This window comes from Pinus tabuliformis, chromosome 9, assembly GCF_031772625.1.
Source record: "Pinus tabuliformis cultivar Carrire ecotype Pingquan chromosome 9, CPIR1, whole genome shotgun sequence".
Taxonomy (NCBI): Eukaryota; Viridiplantae; Streptophyta; class Pinopsida; order Pinales; family Pinaceae; genus Pinus; species Pinus tabuliformis.
Window position 1 is genome coordinate 1,791,356,790 of NC_142307.1, and position 14,931 is coordinate 1,791,371,720.

Genomic DNA, 14,931 nt, shown 5'->3' on the forward strand with positions numbered 1-14,931 from the left:
CTTGATTCAATGCCTACTTTCTCTGTCTCTGTGCCGTGTAAGGGTTTGTCAAAATCCCTATTCCGCCATTTTCCTCTGCTCACTTCCTCTCATCGAACTTTTCGTCAAACATGTTTCAGTTTTATTTATTAAAAAGAGTTATAAAATTTATATAATTATAATAGTAAATGTTGTTATGTATATTTATTTGTATTGTTAATTGTTTTTATATTTCAATAAATCTAAGGAAATAGTTTATTAATTATATTTAATAATGTAAGTGATGTTAGTTTATTATATAATGTAGTTTATGTTAGTTTATGATTCATTTTCATTTTATGGATTTGTATGGGAAGGTAGAATAAGTGAATCATACTTTCTGTTAATAAATTACATCCTAAAATTCATAATCATATTAGTAAATTTTATAACATAACTTATTAGATCACTTTGACTACGAAATGATGAAAACATGTTTGTTTTTTTACAATAATATAGAGATATGTAGTTAATTTAAGTATAGCTTTTTTTTATTAATTTTTTTTTTTTAAACAAAATACGAAACTATAATCTTTAATTTTTGAAACTACATTTTTTCTTTTTTGGAAGTATTTTTGTTAATTATTATTTTATAAACATTTTGGGATTTTATAAATTAAAAATGTTTAAATATGAAAACTTTACTTAATATAATATATTGAGTAAAAGTTTATTTATTTATTTAAAATGTAAATATCTTATTCATATTAAAATAATGATTTAAATATTTAAAAACAAAAAAATAAGATATTAAAATTAAAAACAAAATCAAACATTAAGAAAAAATACCTTAAATATGAAATAATATACATCTTGAAAACAACGATGGATTTTCAATTTTTCGGAGATACTTACTATCGACATCTATTTAAAAAATGGTAGGTTTGTTGAAGAATAACTTCATCTTCAATTCACTTCACTAAAATGTGTTCAATATTCATGGTACTTAGTTCTCTGAGGATGATTATGTTATAGCTCGATATGTTGAGGTGGCAAACTCCTGGTAGATAGTTAAGAGGAAATAGAAAAACACGCTTTTGTTTGAACGCTAATTCACTCCAGGAAATTCAAATAAATGTGGTTTAGTTTTCAGTAGCTAAGTAGGTTTTTAAGTTCTCCTTTCGTTATTATTTCTTATTTTTACGATTTCCTTGTGTTTCTTTATTTTTCATTGTTATTTCGTATTATTATTATGACAGAATATTATAATACGGTCTGGCATTCCACTTAGTGCACAAATGATGCAGTGCACAAATGAACCTACCCAACAAGACTTGGACAAGGACGCAGAGGAAGTGGGAATGGAGGATCGTGACCCCTCTATTATTGTGAACCATTGCTTCACGGCTTTCATATTAAACTTTTGACCTTAAAATTCAAACCCTGGATTGCATGTCAGATATTCAATCACCATCTTTATCGAAACGATTCCCCTTACATAATTTTATAATGACCACCTATTACTACCATGACAGAGACTGATGCATATTCATGGGCTTCTGTGACGACCCCGTAAAAATGTAATTATTTAAAGGTTACTACGGTAAAAAAAAAACTGAATTAGAATGATATTGAAGGATTTATTTTCTTTTAAGAGTATTCTGTTGATTTTTACATATGCACTAAGCTAATGATTAAAAGAATTACTCATAAAAGTATTGGAATTCCCAAAAGAGAACTGTAAAAGAAAAGTTAGTTAACAAAACTAGAAATAACCACCTTTCCTAACTGGAAGGGTTTCCAGGGAAAAGGGGAGGTTGGTTGACAGAACTCTGGGCTGTAGGGACAGGCAGAGAAAGAGAAAGGGAAAGAAAGACCCTGTATGGACTAACTCTGGTAAGGACCAGATAGTCGAGCACACAGTGCTGTCTTATTGAGGATAGTGATCCGGTAAGCAGAAGCTTGGGGGGAGACTCAGGTCCTGAAGGACAAGTCTCACGGTTGGATGGATAACAAGCTTTACACAGAAATTCAGCAGGAGACTTGCTCCGGATTCACCTTACCAGCGGAGATCAGGTAAGTAACGGAACCCTCATGTCTCTATAGTTATCTGTGTAACTGTGATTATCTGTGCAATAATTGTAAACAATATATCTGTAAAAATCGAAAGATAGTGTAACTGTGATTATCTGTGCACTAATTGTAAACAGTATATCTGTAAAAATCGAAAGATAGTGTAACTGTGATTATCTATGCACTAATTGTAAACAGTATATCTGTAAAAGTCGAAGGATAGTGTAACTGTGATTATTTAAGCAATAATTGTAAACAGTATATCTGTAAAAATCGATGCAAGTTATTGGACAGAAATTCTGGGAAAAACAAGCTCTATCCCTACTAGACAAATAGACTTACGGTCGTTGGGGTTTCAAACCAGAAAACTGGCAACATATGAGGAAACAGAACTCTGGGTAGATATCATATCTTGACCCCTAATGTTCACAACAAACAGAACATCTCTCTTTATAACCTTAATCAAAACATCTTTCCTTATAACCTCAATCTGCTAGTAAGTGCCAAGATGAAGAGTTTAAAAGGCGATAAGAAACATTTAATAAATTCTTGACCCCGAACCAGGTCGAACCGTAGCAGGTGGCGGGGGGGGGGAGGGGGGTTCTGGAGGTTCCCTAGCGTCAGGCAAAAGCCTGAATCCTTAACTTGTGATAACGGAAGAACAGACGAATATGAACAAAGAAACAAACCTTAGATAATATCTTAAATTACAGGTCTGAACAGTTAACGTGGAATAGACTTCTGAAGATTACGACAGTTAATATGTGCAAACAATCATCACGAAGAGCAAAGAGACATGCAGCAACGCCGTGTTGGCATTCGAGTAATGTACAGAGGAAGTATTTAAACGTATCAAAGGAAGTACCAAAATATACATTTGCATAGAAGCTATAGAAGTATTTTCTAGCTATTAACGAATTAGGAACGAATAATAATTTATAACCATTATATAACTTTCAGAACCACAGGGTCTCGTGTTTATGGAGAACCCAGAACCAGTCGACCATACATCTATTGTAACCAGATGCAGGCGTGACATATCTTTAAAATCTATACATATCTGTTGAGAAGATACATTGAAATACAGGATAAACCCTTATCTCATGCTGTAAACAAAAATGCATCCATGCCGTAAACGAAAAAGCAAGATACGAGAATGAGAAATTACAATACGAAACTGGGTAATATTTAAACCCTATTATTCATAAAAACTCTTGCTTAACAGCATGAAAGTAAACGATAGCGTAACATAAACAACAGATTATATTAAATCATCGGCCACCAAGCCATATGGGTCCAGATTAAAAACAAGCGAGCTGGTTCCCAACCAGAGCTTCAACATAGTCATAATACATTCGACAAAACAAAAATATATACAGTTGTTCAATAGAATCAGGTGAAATTTACAGCCTAATGAACCAGAGGTAAACCCAAAACCGCTGCAAGCGAAGGGGTACCCAATATGCATTAATCAGACCCAGAAAGTATGGAACCGGAATAAGAGAATCCGTCCATCGCTATCTGCGACCAACCGTGAAATAGTAAGGTTGGGTCTCATTCTAGGTACAGAGGGAAAGACCCCTGGCGACCAACGGTGAGACAGAAGAGAATCAACCGAGACGAAACACCTGAACGAGAATAAGTACCTGTGTAAACTCGACGGACCAATATTTGGAATGAGTTTCCAATGCTGTAAACCCCGAAAGTCGCCCATTTACAACCTGTCATGCAATGGATAAAACGTTACTCTACCTCGTAGCAGACAAATCGAAATTACATCAGAAACTTTCAACTGACAGTAAAATTTAACTGGCCGGTTCGAGGATGTAAAACCATGGAGCGGAAGCACATCAGAGAGTGTGCATGTTGCCTGGAATGGCGGATGGTCTCGGCGCGGAGCTATGGAGCAGACCCCTTGCAGTGGTGAAATGGAGCAGAGAGCGGTGAAGCGCCAAGCAGTGCGAGCGAAAACCTCGAAGAATCCGGAAGGACCAAGTATATAGCCTACATGCCAGCAGTGGAGACGTGGAGCGTTTGTGACCCTCGATCATACGCAGAGTCCTCACGCTGTTGATTAAGGCGGCAATACCCAAAAGCAAAGCGAGGGAATGTTCCAAGCTTGGGAACCATACCCCAATCACCTGAACAGGCCAGCGGGTTTCAATGCTATTGCCAGATGTCCAGCGCAGACGGCGCCAACAAAGGAGGAGCAGGACAGCTTTGATACCCTCGAGGGAAAGCAATATAGTCTTTATGCCATCGTATCCATGGTAGAAGAGTATCAATAAAGTTAAGAAATAAACTTAGAATAAACCATTATATGATAAACGTTACACTGCCACACCATATACCTCCAAGGGTTATACATACGAACGAAGTAGTGGCACTACATATATATATACAATAACGAAGTGTAGACACTATATAAATTTTATTTATTTATATATATATGTTTTAATATGTAGATATGTGACAGCTTCCCATTTCTTCCGTCTTTCTTCTCAATTTCCAACCAATACACTGATTGAAAAATGTGAGCGTCTTAAATACTGCTCATTGGTTTGAATGATCTGGATTAATCATACGGATTGATATATTTGATCTTATGATATTTTCTTCATACCTCTGATAGATCAAAATTTGATGAAATAAAGGGAAATCAAACCAGTGACTTCACCTTTATATATCAAATTTATAAAATATTCCACAATCTATCAACAAAGGAAAACTCCATAAAAACTTTTCTTTACTAATCGACAAGACTACCGTTAATGACTATCTTTCCTACTGTAACCGTTTTCGATACTCCCGTCTAAAATTGTTTTTAACAACGAGTTTTTCAAGGGCCCTCTTCTCCAAAGATCCCTTGTAAACCACCTCTCTGATAATGACACCTTTCTTGACAACTCCCTTCTCCACCACATAAATATTTATTATCGATGCCTTCCCACTTACCTCCCTTGTTGACTACCTCTCTATCGAGAATGCAATTGACAGCAACTCCATCATCGGCCATCTCTATGTCAGAGACTCCTCTATCAAGAACTCTCGGATTGAAATGTCCCTTCTCGGTGCTTCCCTTGTCCATGAACCTGATGTTGACGACAACACTCCTACACTCACCGAATCAGTGTTTGAATGCGCCTTTTTGTTTGTTGTTTTCTTTTCTTTTTTAACTTTTAGTTTTTATTTCTCATGACCTAATCAACCCGGCACTATGTAAGAAGTGCACGAAATCTATGACAAAAACACTCCATTACTTACCGAATCAGTGTTTGATTGGTCCTTTGGCTGTCTCAATGATTATGTGTCCTATATAGTTTATTTTAGATTTCCAAAATTGTTTACTCGAAAGTTTTTTTATTTATTTATTTCTCACGACTTAATTAACCTTGTAGTCCACCAAACCGATGGTAACAATTACATTGGGGGCTCACACTATTTAATCATTCACCAAATTTCATCCTCTAAATCAATTTTATCGTATCCATTGGATGCTCTTATCCATTTCAGGCATGCCATGTGTTTTAACCATCCATGCCTCCTCTTATCATAGTAGACATAAGATTTTCACTTGCGCCTTTGTGCTACCAACCATACATTGTAATTGAGTACATGGTTGGAGAGCTCTCCCCTCTCTCTCATATGGTATTCTCTTAGGTAATTTGTTTATGGTGAGCCATACATTTCTTCACACAAGTGGATCATTATAATATTAATTTTTCTTTTCTTGAATGACACATTATATTTACACAAATTGGTTCATTAGAAAATAAGTTGTTTATTGAAATCTAAAACAAAACCATGGCTACATCAAGATAAAACAATATTATCTCTTCAATGGAGTAGTTTATTAGTGGCACCTCAAATGATACCACAAAGACATGGAAAGTAAATTCATAAATACTTCTAAGGAGATCATCACCATAGATTTCCTTGCCAAAAATATCTCTATAATACTAATCATAGAAATTGGGTATTTCTAAGATACATTTCATTCTTAGTCTTGAAGGATTGAAGGAAATAATGATGTAGGTGATCCATTCACATTCACAATTATATATTTATTTATTTATTTAGGAAGAGCCTAGGTTGGGGACAACTCCAATGTTGAATGGAAGAATGATGTTTTCACCAATGAGTTTCTATCACTAGGATTATACAAAACCCCCTACATAGCCTGGATACATATCCTCAATAGTACATAATGTGGCACATGCTTGTCAACAAAAAAAGTCAAAAGAACTTGATTTTCAACAATAAATGATCCATAAACTTCCATGGATATTCCATTAGATAGTTTATCAAAAGAAATATAATGAAAATAGACTAGCATATATACGAGGACAGTTGATTTCTTTATACTCTAGATTGCTTACTTATTGTTTTCTTATTAATCATGTAACAGATAAAATATGGAAAATTGATAACAATGAAATATAATCACACTTTAACCACAATAATGCTAATGCTTTGGGAAATTCCTACAAGAGAGAACCTAGCTATACAGTGAGGTCACTTTACTCTTTCTTTATCTAGAATGGAAATAATGCAAGTACAAAGGATAATACACTCTTTTGGGACTTACTTTATACCTGTAGCTTAATAGGCTACTATAGAAACTAAACTTCCTCCGTTATGCATTCTCACTCCAACTCCTAATTGTTCTGCTCTTTTGTGGAACAAGATACAATTGAAACAAATACAACCTCATTTCCTCTCAGTGGCTTAGTTATAACACAACCCGATAGCTAAATAGGGTAAATGTTGACTCCTTCAACTCTCAACTAGAGCTACAACATCAACTGTTCTAGAGTCTTATTTATGGTGATCACGTGGTTAACCCTTTTTACATAAGTAATCAGGGCTAACATTGCATCATGTTGAATTATGGTGTTCAATCACAATAGGTCAACTTCCAAGAAACATAATTTTTCAATATGAACTCTCATTAGCATATTTCTTACACCATTGGAATGGTATTTGGGTGTGTAACTACCCCGCTCCCTACTGTACAAAAAAAAGTCATCATTTAAGGTATCAAAGTGGTTCCAAAATTATTCTAATCTCAATTTTGTAATTTAGATTCCACTAATAAAACTAATCTTGTGAGCTTATTCCTCTAATTTTTCTACCCTAAAAGCATTGATATGGATGAAATATTATACAGTGACAATCCAAATCATACCTCCCCATTTTGAGAAGATTTTCATCCCCAGAAGGTTTACTAAAAGAGGTGAGGAAATTTTTCCTCTACCTTCTCCCTGGAATAGCGCTTTGATTTTCCTAAAAGTTGTTCTTCAGCCCAACCTACCAAAGTTCGTACTATACATTTGTTGCAAAGTTGTATCCTCTATCAAGTCTTGTCGAGAATATAGAGCTAACTCTTCTATGGAAAGTAGTACCTAATCCTCATCCTAATACAACATGGAAGGTTCATGAAGATTGAGACTTCTCACAATTTCAACTAAGTAAATCCACATGCATGGGGCTATACTAAGCTTGTAGAGATTATCTCCCATCATTTTAGTATCCCAGAAGGACCATATCACAAAGCCTTTATTTTCTTAGTAGGACCCTATAGCATCTCCTTGTTTAACTATAACCATATTATATCTCTTACTCTAAATGAATTCTTTGTTCTTTTTTTATCATGCTTGGAATTGCATTTTTTCTGTGACTTCTTTAAGGTACCCATATTTATATCTCAATTTGCCTAATTTTCTCAACAATTTTTTCTATTCTTAAAGCATCCCCTAAGAAATTCTACCTCACTCCTTTTCCATATACAACATCCAAAAGTGAAGGTGGAAAATTTCCAAAATAAGTTTGAAATGGGGACTTACCAATAGAAGTGTAGATTTCTCTATCAAAAGAGTGTTGTACACATACCAAAATTTCATCCCAGGTATTCAAATGATTTTTATTGTAATCACTCAAAAGTTGCACCGAAGTCTTATTCACTACTTTTGTTTTCCCTTCTATCTATGTTTGGAATGTTGGAACCCTCTTCAACTTTGTGTCCATCTTATCGCATATCATAGTCCAAATTAAACTAATAATTTTGGTGTCCATGTTTGAAATTATGTTATGTGGTATCCCAAAGTGCACTAAGAAATGTTCAAAGAATAAGTTTGTTTCTTACTACCCTTCGATATTATTTTTACATGGCACATGAAAACAAATTTTACTGAACCTGTTAACTACTATAAATAGGTAATCACATCCCTTCCTAGTTGTTGGTAAAACTCCCATAAAGTCCATGGAAATGCTTTCCTAAGGAGAACTGGGTATCGATGAGGGATGGTATAGACTATGTTTACAGTTACTAGGCTTGGTTGGTTTAAAAAAACATATGTCATCTAATAAATCTTCTTACATCCTCTTACATTTTGGGTTATTACACATACCTCTATAAGTTAGCCATTCTCTTCCATACACCCAAATTCCCTACAACCACTATAACATAGAGGGGGGTTTTAAGACAACATTTGAGACACCTTTTAGGTAAATTATCTGAACTTGAGAGAAAAAGAAACTTTTTTATTCTCTTAATATTATCCTTAAGCGAGTGTCTCAAATTATTATCTTAAAATATTTTTCTCTATAAATAAAATATATAACACAAGCATTATTTCCTCTTAGGAGACAATTTCATTTTTAACTCTCTAGAGACAATATTTGAAATTAAAGACAATATGTCTTTAATCCTAGCTATTGTCTCCCCAAAGACAATAAAAAATTATATTTAAAAACAACACATTATCTCTTTTGTCTCTTTAGATACAATATAAAATAATGAATCCAAAACAAATATCAACATTGAAATAAAACAATACAAAATTGTATTCACATAAAAATAAACTAGAATATTATTGATTAATTCATGTTAGGGCCTAGTGGAACCGAACAACCAACCTCCTTTTTATAATGTAGGCGCTCTTCCATTGAGATAACACCCTTCAAATAATTATGAGAGGAGTTATGAAAGTGATTCAAATTTCGTATATAGGCATTGATTTTAAAATATAATCTTTGTAAACTATATAATCATGCAAACCCTATTTTTAACCTAATAAAAAATAAATAAATAGAGTTAGCTCAATATCACACCTAAAATATTGCAAGAGTTAAAGTTATTTTATCAAAGTGCATCCACCTGCAAATTTTGCAGGGTGGAAAGGAATAAAAACAAGGAAAGGTTGACATGAAAAGATATTAGATTGGCATACCCTTTCTTCATTATTTGAAAGCTTGTTCCACAAATAATTGATTGTTGTATCAATTTCAAAGTCTCTCTATGCATATGTCTTTTTTAACCTAGTGTATTGATTGACATAAAATAGTTTGCAACCATTTTTTGATAGAAGTGGGGCACTGAGATCTCTCTTTAGTACCCCTTCTTTCGTCTTCTTCGTGACCTGCACCTGCAACCCAAGGGCATCCTAGTATACATTGGTCATCATCCTTGGAACCATTGCATATTGTTGAAAAATGTTCTCTATAAGAACATGATATAAAACAACTTTAATTGTTTTTAGCCTACCATCACAGTCACCAAGTAACCATTATCAAATCTCTGATTAACTACTCCTGTCACAAGTTTCCCAACATACGCACCTACATCTACCGAAGGGAAAAATAAACATAAATGAATATTAGAAATTGTTCCTAGATAAAACATATGACCTCGAACAAGAATATAGAAACAAATATGTTGAATTTGCAACAACGTTGGAGAGTTGTTGTGATCTTCATCGAATCTCAGAATCTCACCTCAAAAGAGTTCAGTGGGATCAACCATGTTTTATATTTTCTTTGCTATCTACTTTGGATAAACCAAAATTTGGTATGTAATTCCATTTTCCATGGAAATAGTCTAGAAAGACATTGAGTAGGCAATGGACCTAAACATATGTACATTTTATAAGTAGAAGAAGAAAAAATAACCTTCAAATATAAAAAATTTAACTATATTTTCAAAATAGCAAAGGAACTTGAAAAATAATTTTAGTTCTAACTATTTCATTATTAAAAGATGAATACTATGAGGAGGATCAAGTTTTTATTGTGCTCCAAAGTAATGAACTTGCTCAAAGTGGTACATAAGATCTATGCTAATGTTTGTGAAGCACAAATGAGTAGTTTATAATTGAGCTATTGATTTTTTAAGTTGTTGTTGTTTCCTTCCATATTCTCTCTTTAATAACTTATAGATCATTCATTTCCCATGAATAGTAAAAAAAGGATAAAAATTCAACAAATTAAATGTTCACATTATATACCCATTAACATATGTCAAATATAAATACAAGAAGAAACAAAGAACATAAGATCAGTCCTTTAGCAACACACCAAAATAGATACACGTAATATAGTGTCGAAAGCATTATACACAAGTTATAATAAATTATTTGTGGAAGTAGTTATGCTGCTATAAAATGCTAGCATCTCTACTTTTCAATATATTCTCTGAGTAACATATTGTATAAGCCTAGAGGTATCTAGAAGTTGATGTCCTAGAAAAAAAGTGCAATCAATCCAGAATTATTACAGAATAATGTTGAATATGAAAGAATTATCCAATACATTTATATAATGTTCACATGAAAACAAAGGTAATATCATTCACACCACCAATATGTGCATCAATCTCTAATGTTGTACTAATATTTTCATTAAAACCATGTATCAAAAAAAGAAATTGCAATAAAATGCAACCCATTATGAAGCTTTAATATTGACCTTTTATTGTTGCCTCAACTCGCGAGTCACAATATAGGAATATATGTGAACAATTTTCTTGGAAAATGCCATTCCTGCAAGCAATATATCCCATATTGTTATTGCTAGAGCAATAATGGCCCCATCTATATACCATATGAAGAAAATGTCTTGAATATTAATAATTGAATTGTTATGAAACCCAATCGACACCCAGAAAGAAAATTTACACAACAACCAATGCTTCATTTGGGCTCTAAATACTTTTTCACTAAGACAATTGATTCTTTCAAAAGAGCCAAGGCTAAGCAAATATAAAGGAAAATTTTCTATCCAAATTTATACATTGCTATGAATGACAAATAAATCATAAAACATCTTCCTTCACCCAACTCACTTAAAACTAAATACAATATTTGTACCTCTCCCTCCATTATGCAATTTGAGGCATCCCAAATGACCTGTGATCTAACTTTTCAAATGATCCCACTTACAAATTTTTGATTTCCATGCCATCCATTCAAACTGAAAATATTCATCTAGTCGACTATATTTAGAAATAATTTCAATTTTATATTAAGAAACTCATTTTAGATGCTTCATAAAGTATAAAATTTTCATGAATGAAATTTTAGATTACCTAGTAAAATATTTTGTTACTGAGGGTGAAACTCCAATCTTAGTACATTTTAACCTTGGTTGAGGCTTCCTATAATTGTTTTAGGAGGATCAATTTCTTGTAGATGTTAGAAGAGTGAATTCGTCCTAGATTTGTGACCTGCATATAAAAAAATGAATTGAATAAAAGGGTTTAGAATGTAAGGAATTAAGATCGTGAAACCTCCTCAAAAAACCATGAACATAACAACTATGTTACACACCTCATCATGGTGACTAGCTTGAAAATGCTTCATGGCACATTTAGAATAAATAAACTAATACTTGATTCTGCTATTGCTTGGTTGGGAAGATGGCATAATGCCCTTTTGCAAAGAAACTACAATTATTTAGCATAGAACATTGTGGCCAAAAATATTTTTTATTTATTTTATGTTCAACCAATAAGAGGAGAACAAGAAATATCAAAAATGAATATATTCAAACTATATGCTCCTTTTTGGGAAGAAAGTTGTGGAAGAAACTGCACGCTGGGGTTTGTGAGAGCTCCATGATCTCCCCTAGGTGCCTCTCGTTATGGCCTTTGGGGCCCTGCCCGTCATGACAGATATGATACAGCATCATGGCACCCGCTCTTTCAAGGATATGGTCTTTGGTCTACCACCAAACCAAGCTTCATTCTTCACTAAATTTTCCTCCAGCTCTGCCTTCTGCACGCCACCAGGAGGAAGCTTGGACAAAGAAGAAACTACTTATCCACAACAAAATGAGCTCCCAAAAATGAATGAAGACACAGTGAAAAGATCAACCAAGGACAATCATGTAGACAAGGGCAAGGCTGCAGACTCACCCTTTTTTGCAACGCCAATCCTTCATTATCTCAGTAGCAGCCACAAGATCAGGGGAAAAGGACCAAGAATGTTTGTAATCCCAAAGCCAAGAGAATCCCAGAACTGGAAATCTAGGACCCTGGAGTAGTTGAAGACAAAGAATACATGCAACAACACGTAGTTATATGCAAGTTCATGGGAATATGGCCAATAGAAAGAGCCCTAAATTGTTGGATTCAGAGAAAATGGACACCCAAAGGGGAGACCAGACTTTAGCTAGGTTCCAAAGAATTTTTCACAGTCATATTTGACCTCCTAGAAGATAGACACAAAATTTTTGAAGGAGGACCCTATTTCTACAACTCATCCAGTTTATACATGAGATTATATAGGGATATCTTTACACCAGAAAAATATGATTTCACTAGGGTTCCAGTATAGGTTCACCTCTACTCCTTACCAACTGATTATTTGGCTCCTTTAGTCTTAAAATGTATAGGAGACCAGCCGTGGGAGTACATCAAAATGTTTGAAGGCACCAGAACGGTTCATTATGTTTCCTACGCCAAAATATGTATTTACACAGATGTCTCTAGGGCTCTGCCAGAAGCAATCAAATTAATCTTCAGGTATGAATTCTGGCTGCAAAGTATATAGACTATGAAAAAATTCCCATCCATTGCAGAAAGTGTCATGAGGATGCGTATATTTTTTGAGACTGTCGCATGAATAAAACCGCTCAAATGCAAGAGCAAGCAAATAAACAAAAAGATAGCGAAGGGTTCACCAAAGTAATCTCTAGGAACAAGAGTAATAGGAAGAAAACTATCCCCGATAGAACCTATACAAATAAACAAGGCAGAATCAGTTCAAGGTACTGAACAGTAAGAAACAACAAAGGAACCCTAACAAAATGATATCAGAGGAAGTACGAGAGAAAAAAATGCACCTAGAAGGCAATTACCAAGATGGAAGGGACACAAGTAATACCAACAGAGGTCAGAAGCAGTGGCTAGAGGATACATAAATGCAACCAGCAGAAATGGAGGAAACACTAGAGGAAGATGCAATAGAAGAAGCTCTATAACTGTAGACCTTGCAACAATTGTAGAGGAATGGAAACAAAAAGGAATAAATTCCATATCAGAACAAAAGTTACAAAAAATCAAAGGAGCTTATCTCCTCCAAGAAGAATTGAAACTCAAAGCCCACAATCCAACACAAGAAAGTACAGCTTCAAAAGGAATTTTAGCCAACATCCCAATAGAAGGACACAACCACAAAATCTCAAGCAAAAAGTGAGGAAAAAATGCCACCAATCAACTCCTTCAAGAACTCGGAGCCAAGCTAATCAATGAAGGAAATGTAAATTCTATTTCCCTATACCCATCTCCATGTCAATGAATTGCATATCTTGTAATATTATAGGACTCAGTAGTCTTGGAAAAAAACGCATCTTAAAAAGCATAGTCTTGTCTAATCATCCTGACATCCTACTCATTCAGGAAATGAAACTGGACTAGTATCACCCTCTCCTCCTTCTCAAATCATGCTTCAGGCTTTATAGCTCCTTGAGTAATATGGCTACAGGCATGGCGGGAGGCATAATGACTTTTTGGCAAAATTCCAAATTCGCCCTTCTATCTTCTCTAGCCACTTAGCATTCCTAAAATGTGATCCTGAGAATCATAGGCACCAATGAGACCATTAGTATAACCAATGTTTATGCCCCACACAAGGTGATAGACCGTATCAAAATTCTCCAAATCTTATCCAATCTCCTCGACCCTCTGCACCACCCCATCAAAATCATACCTGGTGATTTCAATATGAGAACTAAATTATCTGAAAATAAAGGAGGAATCCAGAAGTTAGATAAGGACTCTGAGGCTTTCCTTGCCTCCATTGAAATCCTCAATGTCATTCATATTCCCACAACAAATGGCTTATTCACCTGGAATAACAGAAGAGGAGGAGACCATCAAATAGCCTCCCATTTAGACTGTTTCCTTCTTTCTAAGGCTTCCTATCTCACCTCCTAGGAAACAGAGGCGAGAATCCTTCCATAAGAAAGATCTGATCACTGGCCTATCTTTCTCAAGATTTAAATTTCCAGGTGCCCAGAGAATAAGCCTTTCAGGTTTGAGGCCTTTTGGTTGAACCACCAAATTTCAACCTACTCTCCCTCCAGAACTGGAAACAAAATGTATACTTTCCAACAAAAATTAGAACATATCAAAGGGGAAATCAAAAAATGGAATAGAGATACTTTTGGAAATATCATTACGGAAAAAAAAAAAAAAAAAAAAAAAAAAAAAAAAAAAAAAACTTGGAAAAACAATAGGAACTTCTTCAACAAAATATAATTGAGGAAGGGCTATCGTAGACTAGTAAACAAGAGGAAAAAATACTAGAACAAATATGGGATGAAAGAGCCATTCAGGAAGAAAATTTGTGGCAACAAAAATCTAGAATAAATTGGATGAAATGTGGAGAAAGGAACATGATTATTTCCAAAAAACAATGATACAATAGAGGAGGAACAACAGAATTCTGGCTTTGAAGAACCAAGAGGGTCATATTATTCACTCTCAAGAGGAGTTGGAAACAAACCTCACCAACTATTTCAACTCTCTTCTCAAAGAGCAATGGAATCATCAGGATCAGAATATCAAAAATATCACCAAGAATAATCCGAAAATACTCACGAAGGACCATAATAAAATTC